The sequence below is a fragment of the Ovis aries genome, chromosome 1 (assembly GCF_016772045.2).
Source record: "Ovis aries strain OAR_USU_Benz2616 breed Rambouillet chromosome 1, ARS-UI_Ramb_v3.0, whole genome shotgun sequence".
NCBI lineage: Eukaryota > Metazoa > Chordata > Mammalia > Artiodactyla > Bovidae > Ovis > Ovis aries.
The window spans coordinates 104,087,219-104,103,736 of NC_056054.1; positions in this window are offsets into that span (position 1 = coordinate 104,087,219).

The following is a 16,518-nucleotide window of genomic DNA, read 5'->3' on the forward strand; positions in this document are numbered from 1 at the left end:
CAGTTGTTAATGAAGGGAGGAACAGCCAAGAAATCACCTGAGTCATAATTAAAGTTGAGGGGAGAGGGGCTTCCCAGGTGGCTCAGTGGTAAAGGATCCACCTGCCAATGCAGGAGACGCGAGTTCAATCCCTGGGTCGGGAAGATCTGGAGGAGGACAGGGTAACCCGCTCCAGTATCCTTGCCAGGATAATCCAATGGATAGAGCCTAGCAGGCTACAGTCCATGGGGTCACAAAAGAGACAGCCTGACCGAGCACACACAAGATTAAAGGGACCAGAAAAGCTCAAGATTAGTAGACGAGTCACCTAGGAATACAAGCCCTACCCACACTCTGATCTTGTCAGAGACCTTACCTTTGACCCAGTTATTAAACCCCTCATCAAGTTCTCTGGAGGGGAGACACACAGAAGACACTGGCCCCCTTGGCCCCACAAAGCAATAAAGCTATCCTTTTCCCCTTCACCCGAGACACTGATTTGATTCACTGGCACCAGTGTACAGAGAGGCTGAGCTTTTGGCAACAATACTCACCCATCAGCAGTGAACAGCACCCAGACCAGCACTGTAAGTGGGGCAGGCCTGGTGGGAGGCTCCTAGAAGGAGGCAACGGGCCCAGAGAGGCTGGGACCTGGGAGGAGACCTTGTCTGGCCTGGCCTGGCCTCTGTGTCCCCTCTCCTGTCCATCCCACTGCAACCCCAGGCCTCCCACTACCTCTCCCACTGATTCCCCAGGCAATGTGGAGAAGGCCAAGGGCATCCAATCTTCCAGTTCCCTGGAGACCTTTAAGAGCTCACCTCCTGCTCCCTCTCCTTCCCCACCCCCCAACACTCACATATAGACACAGATGTCACAGTAGGGGTATATCATCTTTCTAATCCTGGACCTTCTCCGGGCAACACCTCCAACCTCTTAATTACGAAATCTCCAAATCTCCAAACTCATGTTCTGCTTCTAAATTTTAGCTGGTAGCACCAAGGGGAGAGGAGTTCCAGGGGCCGCTGGATGCCCTACACTCTTGCCTAAGTGGGCTTTCTGACCTCACCATATCCATTCTAGTGACTCACCCAGGCAGGATGATGCCCACCCACCCACCAAGGGTAGAGTCTGAGGCCCAGGATGGCTCTGGGACCTGTGACGGTGGCAGCAATCTACCACCAACCACGAGACAGGGCCTCTTACTGTGTGAGCAGACCAGTAGACCTGGGGTATCTATGGCACCATGAAACCTCTTTAAAGGATTCTCTTGATTCCCGTTAGTCCTGGTTTGATTTCTTTACCGTTCAGTGTAAGGTGATTATCAGTTTAAGATTTAAACACATCTATGTGTTACCAAGTCCAAACTCACTCTGCTTGCCACACAACAGGCCAACGAATCCAAGAGACAAGGTGTTGAGGCAAGGAATATTATTACTTCAGTCAGAAAGTCGGCTGACCAAGAAAGCGGTAGATTAATGTCTCAAAATGACCGTCTTGTCAGGGTCTGGATGCCAGGCTTTTATAGAACCAAAGATGGAGGTTGTGAGGAGCTAAAGTCAAAAGGCAGAACAGAGAGGCAGAAGCACTGAGGAAGTAAAGTAAGACAGGTCTTCAACCTTGCAAAACATCTAGAAGGGCCCAGGCTTTAGAAGCGTGTGTTAATCTTTTCTTTCTTTAGCCATTCACAGGTAAGCAGGGTCAGATTCTCTCTCTATGAGCTGAACAAAGGCACTTTTAACAGGCAGAGGAGCAGGATCCTCTGAGGCATGACACTGTATATGACTACAACAACAGAAAGAAAAAGCAAGTCAAAGAAATAGTTCCAACAGAGAGTCAGAATTGATTCTTTGAAACGTGGTGTGATGGGGGTTGCTGCAGAGAGAAACCCAATTCTGACTCCAAGCTGGGAAGTGCTTTTTGACCTGCTTTTCATTGCTTTTGCTGTTACAATCATACGTAATATCTTGCCTCAAAGGACCCTGCCCCTCTGCCTGAGTGTACTAAAGGGCCTTTGTTCAGCTCCTAGAGAGAGAATTTGACCTTCAGTTCAGTCACTCAGTCATGTCCAATTCCTTGCGACTCCATGGACTGGAGCATGACAGTTCTCCCTGTCCATCACCAACTCCCAGAGCTTGCTCAAACTCATGTCCATCGAGTCAGTGATGCTATCTAACCATCTCATCCTCTGTCATCCCCTTCTCCTCCTGCCTTCAATCTTGTCCCATCATCAAGGTCTTTTCCAATGAGTCAGCTCTTCACAACAGGTGTCCAAAGTATTGGAGTTTCAGCTTCAGCATCAGTCCTTCCAATGGATATTCAGCACTGATTTCCTTTAGGATTGACTGATTGGATCTCCTTGCTGTCCAATGGACTCTAAGTATAGTCCCAATCTCACATCCATACATGACTACTGGAAAAACCATAGCTTTGACTAGATGGACCTTTGTCAGCAAAGTGATGTCTCTGCTTTTTAATATGCTGTCTAGGTTGGTCATAGCTTTTCTTCCAAGGAGCAAGCGTCTTTTAATTTCATGGCTGTGTTGTAGCCATGCGTTCCAGGAAACAAACTCACTAAGAAGGACAATGCAGATTGTGGAGTGCAGTTTATTACACCTTCCGGGCCCAAGGCAGAGTCTCCTCTTAGCCAAGGACCCCGACCAGTTTTTGGGAAAACCTTATACAGCCTAAGTGTATTTGCTCAAACCCACCTCCCCAAATTCCTTGAAACTAGTCTGGACAAGGTAAAAGAGAGATATGATCAAAGTTAACTCATGATTCATGTGTCACAAGACTAGATAAACAGTGGGTATTTATCAATAGGCCTGTGGTCATATCCCAATAAACATAATGGAATTTACCACTTTGTTCTGTTACAGAGATAATTAGCATATTCTTTTAGGCAACGGAGAGTCCAGGTCCAAGTCCTGAGGCTCTTCTGTCCGGCGGTCTGGTTTTCCATTGGCATGCCATTTCTATAGACACTGGGCACAAAGTTCAGAGTCCACTGGGACGGTGACCATATGTGTAGCCTAATGTTCGCAGCCTGGCCTAAGACGGAGTCCAGCTCTGTCTGTTCCCTCCTTCATTCCCCCCTCTTGATTCTCTTAACTGATATTATGAGCATCACTCATAGGGATATATTGCACCCTGGCTCTCCGACCGCCAATTTGGGAGAATGACATCAACCTTCAGGTTACAAAGTTCATAATACACTGTAAAATTCAGGGTCCACAAAGCAGAACTATCAAGGCAACTATAACAGTGGTAAATATAGTTTTCTACCGATCGCCTTTCACCCAAGATAAGACCGAAGTCCAGAAAGGAATGTGTTCATTTGACATTGCTTTACCTGGTTTTTCATGTCATTTAAAGCAGTTGGTACATTTCCAGATAAGTCAGGAATGCATACACAACATTCAACCTTAATTACAGCACAGGTCTCTCCTTGAGCAGCTGTGAGTATGTCCAAAGCCATTCTATTATGAATTCCCGCTTTTCTCATTTGGATTTGCTCTTCATTTAAGGCTTGGATGACTTTTGTTCTATCTAGGAGGGCCTGTTTTGTGAAATTAGTCAAGGCCTCTACTTTAATCATAATACCCGTTGTCCCTATAGAGGGTAGGAATAAGGCAGCAATATACTCATACCACTGAAACATGGATTTGTCCACCTAGCATGTAAATAAGGTAGATTTACCGGGGCTTGTTGTAGGTTAGGCTTTTGTTACACTGGCATTTATATCAAATGTAACCCTATGACCCGAGTCTATTGACTGTAGGTCTGGCTTACACCCAGACAGCAGGGAGAGATTATGATTGTGTCCCAGAAGGGAGCAGAGTGGTTTAAAATCTCCTTGGTGGAGCAGTGGCAGCCACCAGGGAAGTCCATCCGTCACAGACAGAGGCAGAGCCCCACATACCCAAGGGCTGGAGGCATTGTGAAGTCCGTGTGTGTAGGAATGTGCATGTTGATGAGACCAAGCAGCAGGAGTTGATTATGCGGCTTCATCCTCAAGGGGCTCGTCTGGGATCTTCTTTTCTTTCTTCTTAAGGATGGTCTTAGTCTCTCGAGGATCAGCGGGGTCCCTCTGTGCAGTCCACTCAGCGTTTTCTAGGTCTGCGTGGTATGCTCTCTTCAACCTCATATGATGGATCCAAGGGGCAGTACCTGCAACTTTAACTGCAGTAGGGGTATTTAGAATAACAGTATAAGGGCCTTTCCACCGAGGGGCTAGTAAATCAAGTTTCCAATCTTTGACCCATACTTGGTCACCAAGCGTAAACTCACGAATCTGTTCCCCGAGGGGGAACAGAACCCTTTCTTGTACAAACTTAGTTACCCGATTTATTACCTTACCCAACTCCATCTGCTGCAAAATCCCATCCCCCCACCTGAGGCAAATTTGTTGACACCTGTTTTATTATGAGAGGGGGCCTCCCATACACAATTTCCTATGGAGAATAGCCTTGGGACTGTGGGGTCATCCTGAGTCTGAGCAGAGCTGTCAGATCAAGTCCACCCAGGAGCAGTCAGTCTCTGTGATCCACTTGGAGAGTGTCTCTTTAAGTGTCCACTTGGTTCATTCCACCATCTCAGAACTCTGGGCCTATATGCAGTGTGCAATTTCCATTTGATGTTTATAGTTTTGTTTACTTGTTGTACTAAATCAGCTACAAAAGCCAGGCCATTGTCTGATCCAATGCTGGTAGGAAATCCAAATCAGGGAACTATTTCCCTAAGCAGGCACTGGGCCGCTTCTGATGCTCTTTCAGTCCAAGTAGGAAAAGCTTCTACCCATCCCGAGAACGTACATACCATGACCAGCAGGTAACGGTAGTGTCAGTGAGGTTTCATTTCAGTGAAGTCCACTCCCAGGTGTTCAAAGGGCAGCGTGCCTTTCAGCTGAATACCCGGAGGTTTTTGTCTGAATACCCGAGAGGCAGCATTAACCTATGAGCAGGCGGCATGTTGGCTTACTAGAGTGTGTGCCAGCTCCTCTGGTACCAATAATTTGCCACTTGGCAATGCCGTTGTCTTTGTTTTATCAGGCTAGTGCCATCAGTATATAGGACCCAACTAGGATCTGGAGCCTTGTGTCCTTCTTTAAAACAAACCCCAGCTACTTTGCCTCCTCCTTGCAGATCTGTGCCTTCTTCTTCGACACCCGGTGGCCTGCTTCCATCAGCAGCTGGAGCAGTGCTTTTGTCCCTTTCCAGCATTTTCCCTTGGTCTCGGCGGCCAGCAGCAGGTCATCCCCGTAAAGTAGGAGCCAACATCCATACTCTTCCGGATGGAATGAGTTCAGGTCAGAAGCCAGGGCTTCCCCAAAGATGGCTGGGGAGTTCTTAAACCCCTGAGGGGGAGTCCAGATGAGCTGTTGCTTGGTGCCCCTGACTGGATCTTCCCATTCAAAGGCAAAGATGGGCTGTGACGCTGGGGCGAGGCGGCGTACGCAGAAGGCATCTTTGAGACCTAGGCGAGTATAAACTTTAGTCCTCGGCGGGAGGAGGCTAAGTAAGGTATAGGGGTTTGGAACAGTGGGGTGTAAAGTCACAGTAGCCTAGGTGACTAGCCTGAGATCCTGTACAGGCCTAGAGTCCTGTCCTTCTTCCTTTTTGACTGGCAGGATCGGCGTATTCCAAGCCGACTGGCACTCCACTAGAATGCCTGCTTGTTTCAATCTATTGATGTGGGGCAGTATGCCGGCCCAGGCCTCTATCGGTAGTGGGTACTGGCGCTTTCTAACCGGGATGGTGCCTGGTTTGAGTTCTCTTATCACTGGGGCTTGATGTTTAGCCAGCCTTGGGGGAGAGGGGGTTGTCTTCTGCCCAGACCTCAGGGAATAATTGAGTTAGCTCTCTCTCATGCTCTTCCAGCCCACCCAGTTCTTCCTTGGGAGGCTCATGCAACCTCCACTCATCTTGAGGGGGTATTGAGAGAGAGCAAATAAGTCATAGTGCCCATCCGGAAGGTGGGCCTCTCCTCAGGGGAGAAAGTCACTTGTGCTTCTAGTTTGGAGAGCAAGTCTCTTCCCAACAGGGGTACTGGGCACTCAGGAATGTAGAGGAATTCATGAATCACTTGGTGCCCCCCCATCTGACATTTTCTGGGCTGGCAAAACAATTTAATCATCTCTTCTCCCGATACTCCAGTTACAGCAGGAGTCTCTTTGGACAGTGGTGCCACAGGTTTTGTTGCTACCAACAGTTCTGCTCCTGTATCCACCATGAAGTCAATGTTTTGGTCCTCCCCTTTTAAGGTTACCATGGGCTCTCGGGGACCTGATATCTCTGACCGCCACTCCACCCCCGCCCCCGCAGCCCTATTTAATTTCCAAGTCATCGAGCCCCACCACTGCCAGAGCTTCCTCTTCCTTCCTTGCCTTAGGGCATTCATTCTTCCAGTGGCCAGGCACCGGGCACACTGGTTTGGCCCGGGGCCTCCGTTGGGACCAGCTGAAGGACTGTCCTGTCCCTGAGGCATAGGAGGTTTTCCAGAGGGCCTGAGATAGACTTTCCCAGAGCAGCAGCTAGCATTGCAAATCTGTCTGTTCTCTTTCGTTCCCTCCGGCTCTCTGGCAGAGCGCAGTCTCTGCTTAATTCCAAGGTCTCCCTCCTCTTCCTGTCAGTACTCACCGGGAGAGGCGGGGATAGCTTGGGCAGTTCGGCTGGACCCGGATCCTGAAAGTGTTGGCCAGAGGCTTCTGCCACTGGGATCGGAGCCCTCCGAGGTGGCGGCTCTACGAACTCCGGGAGAGCTGGCGGAGGAGCAGCGGCTGCGCAGGAACTTCACTTGGTCCTGGATCGGGCATTAAGGCAGCCTCCGGTCCTGGTGGAGCACTGGGCCAGTGGGCGCACCGTCATCCAGTATGGGGGAGGGGCAGGTCATCCTTGTCCAAATCCTGCCAGATCCCAGAGGGAGAAGGGGGATCCGCATGTCTTCGCCGGCTGGTCCGCAAGGCCGCACCAGAACACCACGTGGTCCAAGACTGTTTCTCCCTTAAAGTCCGTTCTGCCTTGGTGGGCTTGATCCGGTGCGGATGAAAACATAGATGGGTTAAATATCCCACGTCCCAGGCTGTCTCCGGAAAAGCCAGTTCATACTCACTTATGTATCCCCGCTTCTAGCCTGACAATTCCAACGGGTCAAGAATTTCACAGCAGACAGGACACTTCCTGGGGGCGGGCAGAATGTGAGCATACAAGGACCAGTTTCCCATCCTAAAAATCCCCTGGCGATCACTGGTAATAATTTTCCCTGAGACGGCATGGACACACCTCCTAAATGACCTTCACAAATTCCCTTCCTAAGCCCTAGCATGCTCGTGTCGACCTGTGTACCATGCAATCGCCACCTGCCTATTCCAGGCTCCTGTGGGTCTGTGCCCCTTCTAGTCCTTCTCAGGGGGGTGATCAGGCCCCCTCTTCCACCCTGCCAGGTGGGTTCCTCCTCACCTGAGCGCTCAGTTCCCCTGCTGCCATCCACTACCCGCTAACATGAAAGGCCCAGGCATTGAGAAGCAGAATCCTTCCAGAAGGGCGAGGCGCCTTCCCCCCTCTAGAAGATTCAACTGGCAAGGCCTCGGAGTAGTCCCAAATGGGACTTGTCTCCTCAAAGTGAGGAGTTTCCCGGCCAATGCACCAAATGTTGTAGCCACACGTTCTGGGAAACAAACTCACTCAGAAGGACAATGCAGATAGCGGAGTGCAGTTTATTACACCTTCCGGGCCCAAGGCAGAGTCTCCTCTTAGCCAAGGACCCCGACCAGTTTTTGGGAAAACCTTATACAGCCTAAGTGTACTTGTTCAAACCCACCTCCCCAAATTCGTTGAAACTAGTCTGGACAAGGTAAAAGAGAGATATGATCAAAGTTAACTCATGATTCATGTGTCACAAGACTAGATAAACAATGGGTATTTATCAATAGGCCTGTGGTCTTAAACATAATGGAATTTACCCCTTTGTTCTGTTACAGAAACAACTAGCATATTCTCTTAGGCAACGGAGAGTCCAAGTCCAAGTCCTGGGGCTCTTTTGTCCAGGGGTCTGGTTTTCCATTGGCATTCCATTTGTATAGACACTGGGCACAAAGTTCAGAGTCCACTGGGAGGGTGGCCATGTGTGTAGCCTAATGTTCGCAGCCTGGCCTAAGACGGAGTCCAGCTCTGTCTGTTCCCTCCTTCGGTATTCCCATCTCTTGAAGAATTTCTCACAGTTTGTTGTGATCCACCAAAGACTTTGGCATAGCCAGTAAAGCAGAAGTGGATGTTTTTCTGGAACTCTTGTTTTTCAATGATCCAACCAATGTTGGCAATTTGATCTCTGGTTCCTCTGCCTTTTCTAAAACCAGCTTGAACATCTGGATGTTCACGGTTCGTGTACCATTGAAGCCTGGCTTGGAGAATTTTGAGCATTACTTTCCTAGCGTGTGAGATGAGTACAATTGTGTGGTAGCTTGAACATTCTTTGGCATTGCCTTTCTTTGGGATTGGAAAGAAAACACCTTTTCCAGTCCTGTGGACACTGCTGAGTTTTCCAAATTTGCTGACATATTGAGTGCAGCACTTTAACAGCATCCTCTTTTAGGATTTGAAATAGCTCAATTGGAATTCCATCACCTCCACTAGCTTTGCTCATAGTGATGCTTCCTAAGGCCCACTTGACTTCACATTCCAGGATGTCTGGCTCTAGGTGAGTGATCACCTAGAGTGATCGTGGTTATCTGGGTCATGATCTTTTTTATATAGTTCTTCTGTGTATTCTTGCCACCTCTTCTTAATCTGACCTTGCCCACCTATGAATAGAAGAGATTAACACACCCCTTCCAAAAACTGGTCATGCCCTTGGAGATGTTTACTTGCCTCTCCCTCTCTCTTCTGCCTTTGACTTTCCTTCCTCTTTGCTTCTTTCCCTCTAAGTCTACAAAAGATCCTGGCATCCAGACCTCAACAAGATGGTTATTTTGAGGCGCTAGCCTCCCATCTTCTCAGTCAGTTCCCCAGATAAAGTCCCTTCCTTGTCTTAACCCCTAGTCTCTCAGATTTACCAGCAAGCAGAGCAAGCTTGGATGCAGGTAGTGGGGGTAAGATTAGGCCACTCAGTCCTGTCCTACTCATTTCGACCCCATGGACTGCAGCATGCCAGGCTTCCATGTCCATCACCAACTTCTGGAGCTTGCTCAAACTCATGAGCAAGTGAAGAGTCAATGATGCCATCCAACTATCTCATCCTCTGTCCTCCCCTTCTCCTCCCTCCTTCAATCTTTCCCAGCATCAGGTTCTCTTCTTTTTTTTTTTTTTTTTCAGGGTCTCTTCTAATGAGCTGGTTCTTCTCATCAGGTAGCCGAAGTATTGGAGCCTCAGCTTCAGCATCAGTCCTTCCAATGAATATTCAGAACTGATTTCCTTTAGGATTGATTGGTTGGATCTCCTTGCAGTCCAAAGGACTCTCAAGAGTCTTCTCCAACACCACAGTTCAAAAGCACCAATTCTTCAGTGTTCAGCCTTCTTTATGGTCCAACTCTCACAACCATACACGAGCACTGGAAAAAACCATAGCTTTGACTAGATGGACCTTTGTCAGCAAAGTGATGTCTCTGCTTTTTAATATGCTGTCTAGGTTTGTCATAGCTATTCTCGAGAATCTCATGAACAGTATGAAAAGCTTTGTCATAGTCCTTTCCCAGTTTTGAACTAGTCCATTGTTTCATGTCCAGTTCTTGTCCATTTGGTCCTGCAAGAGTCGGACATGACTTAGCAACTAAACAAGAGTGCTATGATGGGACTTACACAAGACATATTATATGTTTGGTCATCAGTCCAGCTCCTGCCACAAGGTCCTAAAGTCCTTAGAATTTCCTGTGACTATGCTAAAGCTTCTGACTGTGTGGATCACAACAAATAGTGGAAAATTCTTAAAGAGATGGGAATACCAGACCACCTTACCTGCCTCCTGAGAAACCTGTATGCAGGTCAAGAAGCAACAGTTAGAACTGGACATGGAACCATGGACTGGTTCCAAATTGGGAAAGGAGTACATCAAGGCTATATATTGTCACCTTGTTTATATATGCAGAGTACATCATACAAAATGCTGGGCTGGATGAAGCACAAGCTGGAATCAAGATTGCCAGGAGAAATATCAATAACCTCAGATATGCAGATGATACCACCATTATGGCAGAAAGAAAAGAAGAACTAAAGAACCTCTTGATGAAAGTGAAAGAGGAGAGTGAAAAAGCTGGCTTAAAACTCAACATTCAGAAAACTAAAATCTTGGCATCTGGTCCCATCACTTCATGGCCAATAGATGGGGAAACAATGGAAACAGTGAGAGACTATATTTTCTTGGGCTCCAAAATCACTGCAGATGGTGATTGCAGCCATGAAATTAAAAGACGCTTACTCCTTGGAAGAAAAGCTATGACCAACCTAGTCCACATATTAAAAAGCAGAGACATCACTTTGCTGACAAAGGTCCATCTAGTCAAAGCTATGGTTTTTCCAGTAGTCATGTATGGATGTGAGAGTTGGACCATAAAGAAGGCTGAGCACTGAAGAATTGGTGCTTTTGAACTGTGGTGTTGGAGAAGACTCTTGAGGGTCCCTTGGACTGCAAGGAGATCAAACCAGTCCTGAATATTCATTGGAAGGACTGATGCTGAAGCTGAGGCTCCAATACTTTGGCCATCTGATGAGAAGAGCCAACTCATTAGAAGAGATCCTGATGCTGGGAAAGGTTGCAGGCAGGAGAAGGGGAGGACAGAGGATGAGATGCCTGGATGGCAGCACTGACCTGATGGACGTGAGTTTGAGCAAGCTCCAAGAGATGGTGAAGGACAGGGAAGCTGGACACAACTGAGGGACTGAGACACAACTGAGACACAACAACAAAGACGAATAAAGATTTTTTTTTATGTTAATAAGGTGGCTTTTTGAAAGCTCCAGGTAATCCAAGGGAGTGGACTGGGGCTGGTTGCCAGGGCAATCAGGCAAATCATTAAAGCCTTGGAACTTTCATTTCTTTCCCCAGACCTCTGGGGACAGGAGACGGGCTGCAGACTGAGTTTTGTTAATGAAGCGGTTTGGACCAGACAGGGAAGCCAGATGTGCTGCAGTCCATGAGGTAGAAGAGAGTCAGATACAACTGAGCGACTGAACAACAGCGAAAGGATAGTGGTTGGTTACCAGGAGAACCAACCTGGTAATTAGAGGGATGGGACTTTCAGTCCCACTCCCCAGCCTCCACGGAGGGGAGAAGGGCTGGAGGTTGCCTATGAATCACCAAAGGCTGATGATTCATGTGTATGTACTGAAAATTTCCTAAAAACCAAAAGCTCTCTTGGTTCTAAGAGTTTACAGCTGATGAGCATAGGAGATTTGAGGAGAATGTCATGCCTGGAGAGGACATGGAAGCTTCACATTCTTTCCAACAAAATACATTTGAGTTCTTCAGCAGGAACTAAGGCCCCCACTCAAGTGGAGAATGGGGACTTCAAGCTGAGCACAAGATTCTAGGAACACCGCACCACCACCACCAAGCAATTAGAAGAAAGTCCGCATGCAGCAGAATGAAGACTCCGAACCCCTCCCCAAATGATTCTCCCTTTAAAAACATGGTCAAAGCAGAATCCTCCGAGTTAGTTTTTGGATGTGAGTTCACCATCTCCCCATGTTGCCAGCCACCAAAATAAAGCAAGCTTTCCATTCCTACCATCACTTGTCTCCAGTGTTGGCTTTTGAGTGGCAAGCAGCCAAATCTGAGTTTTGCCAGGAGGGGGGTCATGGGAATCTCTGACTTAGAGCCAGTCTGGCAAAAGTACAGGTAAACCTGAGCTAGCCTAGAGGCTGGTGTCTAAAGTGGAAAGATTTGGGTGGGGGTTGCTGGTGGCATTTGTAGGACAGCAGTTAACCTGCTGTGGACCCAGAATGCCCTGCCTTTTCAGTAAGCAAGTGATGTTGAGGCTAGCCATCGAGCTCTCAGCCACTGCAGCTGCCCCAAGGATGCACCGTGAGGGGATTCGGGATGGAGAAAAACAGGATATTGGCCCTATCCTTTGATAACTAAGGAGCATGGGAATAGTTTCCACCTTCTTCTGTTTTTTGACTGCCCTCCTGCCCTGTGGTGTCTTAGTTCCCCAACCAGAAATGAAACCCACGCTCTCTGCAGTGGAAGCGCAGAGTCTTAACCACTGGACTGCCGGGAAGTCCCTCAAAGGAATTATTTCAATAAGCCCAGACTCTCGCTTCTTCCCATACCTAGAAAACTGCTAGGGCTTCCCTGGTAGCTCAGCAGTAAAGAATCCACCTGCCAGTGCAGGAGACACAGGTTCGATCCCTGGTCCAAGAAGATCCCACAAGCTGCAGGGCAACTAAGCCCATGCAGATGACAGCTGCTGAGCCTGAGCTCTAGAGCCCATGCTTGTGCTCAGTCGCTTCAGTCACGTGTGATTCTTTGCATCCCTGTGGATTGTATCCTGCCAGGCTCCTCTCTCCATGGGATTCTCCAGGCAAGAATGCTGGAATGGGTTGCCATGCTCTCCTCCTGGGGATCTTCCTGACTCAGGGATTGAACACAAGTCTACTGCATTGCAGGCGGACTCTTTACCTACTGAATGACCTGGGAAGGTGAATGACCTGGGAAGGTACCTGACCACACACCCAACAACTGGATTGATTTTTAAAACTAGCATACAACAATGCCTATGATAGAAAAACATTTGATTTACATGCAGGTGTCCTGGGTTCTATAGCTCAGATTCCACAGCTACTGAAGCCTGACCTTGCCAGGAAGAGGACACTGTAATGAACAATAAAACAAGACCCTGTAGGACCTACTCTTGACAGACCCCGCCCCCTACTTCCTCTGCCTGCCTCTTCCTTATAAAAGTTGTCGTCTCCCAGGCCTCCCCTGGGTCCCAAAATCCTGGCTCAAGAATTGAGTGAAGGAATTCCCTGGCAGGCAATTCCTTAGGACTCTGTGCTTTTAATGCCAAGGGCACAAGTTCAGTCCCTGGTGAGGGAACTAAGATCTTGCAATCCATGTAGCATGGCCAAAGTAAATAAATAATTAGTACAACAACTCTAAACATTAAAAAAAAGAAGAAGAATTGAGTGAAAAGATGAGAACTTGTAAGGACAAAATACAGGAGCTGGGCCAGGAGAACTGGTAAGAACTTAAACAGTAAATCAGCCATATGGTAATCACAGAATCTTAAGTTTCCCCTAAAATGCCTAGATAAAAGTATCTGATGGAAATTTCCTGAGCTGTTTTACAGATGCCAAGATTCCCACCAAATGGAAAAAATTAATTACTTGATGACTGAGACTGTAGTCGCCAGACCAACTAAAGCATGATGACTGCTATGTTAATCCCTGAGACACTACCCTATTGCCTCATGATCAACCAAGCAGAGAACTGTGCACAACCTGCAGCTCCCCTCACCCACCTTCTCCTTAAAAACTCTTCCCTGAGACCCTTTGTGGAGTTCAGGTCTTTTGAGAATGAGCCATCCCGTTCTTCTTGCATGGCCCTGCAATAAACCTTTCTCTGCTCCCAAACTTGTGAAGTTTCAGCCTCACTGTTCATGAGGCACACAAACTTGGATTTGATAACGGCTGTACTGCCTGAGCCACAGCAGCACTCAGCATAGCCTGGTGCAGAGATTTCTTATGGACGTACCCCCAGAACCATCTGAAGCTATCCAGCAAGAAGGGGACAAGGCAACCTAAGCACTGTCCGCAGATGCAAGTTCAAACCAATCCTAAAGGAAAGTCAGTTCTTTAGGATTCAAGTCAATCCTAAAGGAAATCAACCCTGAATATTCATTGGAAGGATGGATGCTGAGGTTGACGCTCCAATACTTTGGCCACCTGATGCAACGGGCTGACTCATTGGAAAAGACCCTGATGCTGGGAAAGATTGAAGGCAGGAGGAGAAGGGGACAACAAAGGATGAGATGGTTGGATGGCATCACTGACTCAATGGACATCAATCTGAGCAAGCTCCGGGAGATGGTGAAGGACAGGAAGCCTGGTGTGCTGTAGTCCATGGGGTCACAAGGAATCAGACACGACTAAGCAACTGAACAACAACAAGGGGCTGGGAGCTCAGGAACAGAAGAAACAGGGAGTTTTTATGACTCACGTTTCCTTCAGCCTCTGGGGGAAAGCCGAGGACTAGGAGATCACCGCTATGTGACTCAGGCACAGGCGGGGAGGAGTGCGGTTTGAGGTGAGAACTGAGTGCCACTATCCCTGGAATTTGATAAGTGTTTAGAGGATGAATAATTGAACCAGCACCAGCTTTCAACCTGTTATCAAACGTCAGGGTTTCTGGAAGATCCTTGCCCAGTCTCCTTCACAGAGCTGTCCAAGGAATCAAGAAAACATGGATTCTAAAGTCCCTTTCAGCATTTGTTTTCTCTGAGCAGGGTTATTATGTGATCTGACTGATATTTTAGAGTGCAGGCTGACCTGGAAGGTAGAGAGACTAGAAGCAAGAAGATCAGTCAGTCAGGAGGTTGATACAATGTCCTCATGAGATATAACAGCTAACTAAAAAAAAAAAAAAAGCTAACTCAAGGTGATAAGGAGTGAAAAAGAAAGCATGAAAACAAAACACAGAGTGATTTTCCTCAGAGAACCAGCCTTTGAAGTAGAATTACTAGATAAGATAGTTATATTACAAAATTTATTTGTTGTTTATCTGAAATTCTAATTTACCTAGTGTCCCAGAGTTTTTTGTTCTGTTTTCTCAATCTGGCGACATTACTTTGAAGACATATCTGAAAGGACTGTGGCCTAACTTGGGGGCTTCCTGTCTAGACATGGGCCATCCATCTCGTTTCCAGCCAAGGCCAGCCCCTGTTCTCTGTCTCCAGCGCAGGACCCAAGGACTTGACCTTTTTCCTCTCCTCTTCAGCACTCATGCTGCTTTTTCCCCTGGGCTTCCTTTACTGAAAGCCGGCTGTTGTTGCCCTAGCTACCCACCTCGTTGCTGCTTACTCCCAAAATAAGACCCCAGCCTCTCCTGAGAGTTTTACCTCTAATCACTAGAGGGAACAACACACAGAAACAAACACAGAAAACAACAAAAAGTGTACTAGGTTTTAAAAGTTGCCGTGGTTTGAGTCTCAGGTTTGCAGCTGCTGACCACCACTCTCCCACAATGATTTAAACACCTTTATTCCTGAGGACGAAGTTGTCAATGAAAAAAATTAATCAACAGTCAATCTAAGAAAGAACTGGAAAATTTTATTCAAACCCATCTAGGAACTGTAACGGAGAAGGCAATGGCACCCCACTCCAGCACTCTTGCCTGGAAAATCCCATGGACGGAGGAGCCTGGTAGGCTGCAGTCCATGGGGTCGCTAAGAGTCGGACATGACTGAGCAACTTCACTTTCACTTTTCACTTTCATGCGTTGGAGAAGGAAATGGCAACCCACTCCAGTGTTCTTGCCTGGAGAATCCCAGGGACGAGGGAGACTGGTGGGCTGCCGTCTATGGGGTTGCACAGAGTTGGACACGACTGAAGTGACTTAGCAGCAGCAGCAGCAGCAGGAATTGTAAGGTGGAGACAGTCTTTCAGAAAGCTCTGAGGACTGTTCCAAAGAGCTAAGGGGGAAGGCTAGAACTTATGTGATTTTTGACCAAGTGGTACAGTTTTAGCGCTTGTCTAACTACGGGAAGATGCAAGAAACTGAGTTCATAAAAGTTTCTCCTGAAAATATGAAACTAAGGGCCAGTTCTCCCAGTTTTCCCAGAGCACAAAATACCTCATCCTTATCCTGAATTCCTTTCTGGATGTACTGTAGGTCACTGACCACAGTGGCTAATGACTTGATTCTTATAGAACTGGGTAGTGGGCAACATCCTTTATTTTCCAGTCCTCTACAAAGGTGCGTATAATTATGGTTTTTCCAGTAGTCATGTATGGATGTGAGAGTTGGACCATAAAGAAGGCTGTTCATTCCAAGGTCAGGCAAGGAATTCACTGATGGGCCAGTCAAGGTGCTGTTACTGGACTAGGCCCCTGTTAACAGTATCCAAAAGCCTCTGGACCATCTGTCTTACTAGTCTGTTATGGCCTGGCTAATGTTTCCCTCTTGTTTCTTTCATATCTAGAGTTACGCTGTACTATTTTTGATTTTTTTTTTTACAACCTTTTATCTTATAGAAGTACATATTTGGTCAATTGTTTCAAGTTGCCTAGTTGTCACTATTTTTATTGGCAGCTTAGTCACACATTTGGTAATGGAATAAACAATAATCTTGTAAAATAGGCAGAATACAAGTAAGATAGCTAGTAATATTAATTAGGTCATAAGTAAGCATTTAAGCTAAGAACTTTCATTAGGTATCTCTGCAGGTCATCTGGCTTAGTCTGTCCTGCTGAAATCACTAGCTTTAAGGGAATGATATATTGGTATTGCACATAAAGTTTACCAAAGATATCTGCAGGTACAGGGTGAGTGGTGGGTCATCCTGATGTCTTACAGGACTGAGAAAGAAATGTAATCTTCTAAGGAATTACAAGT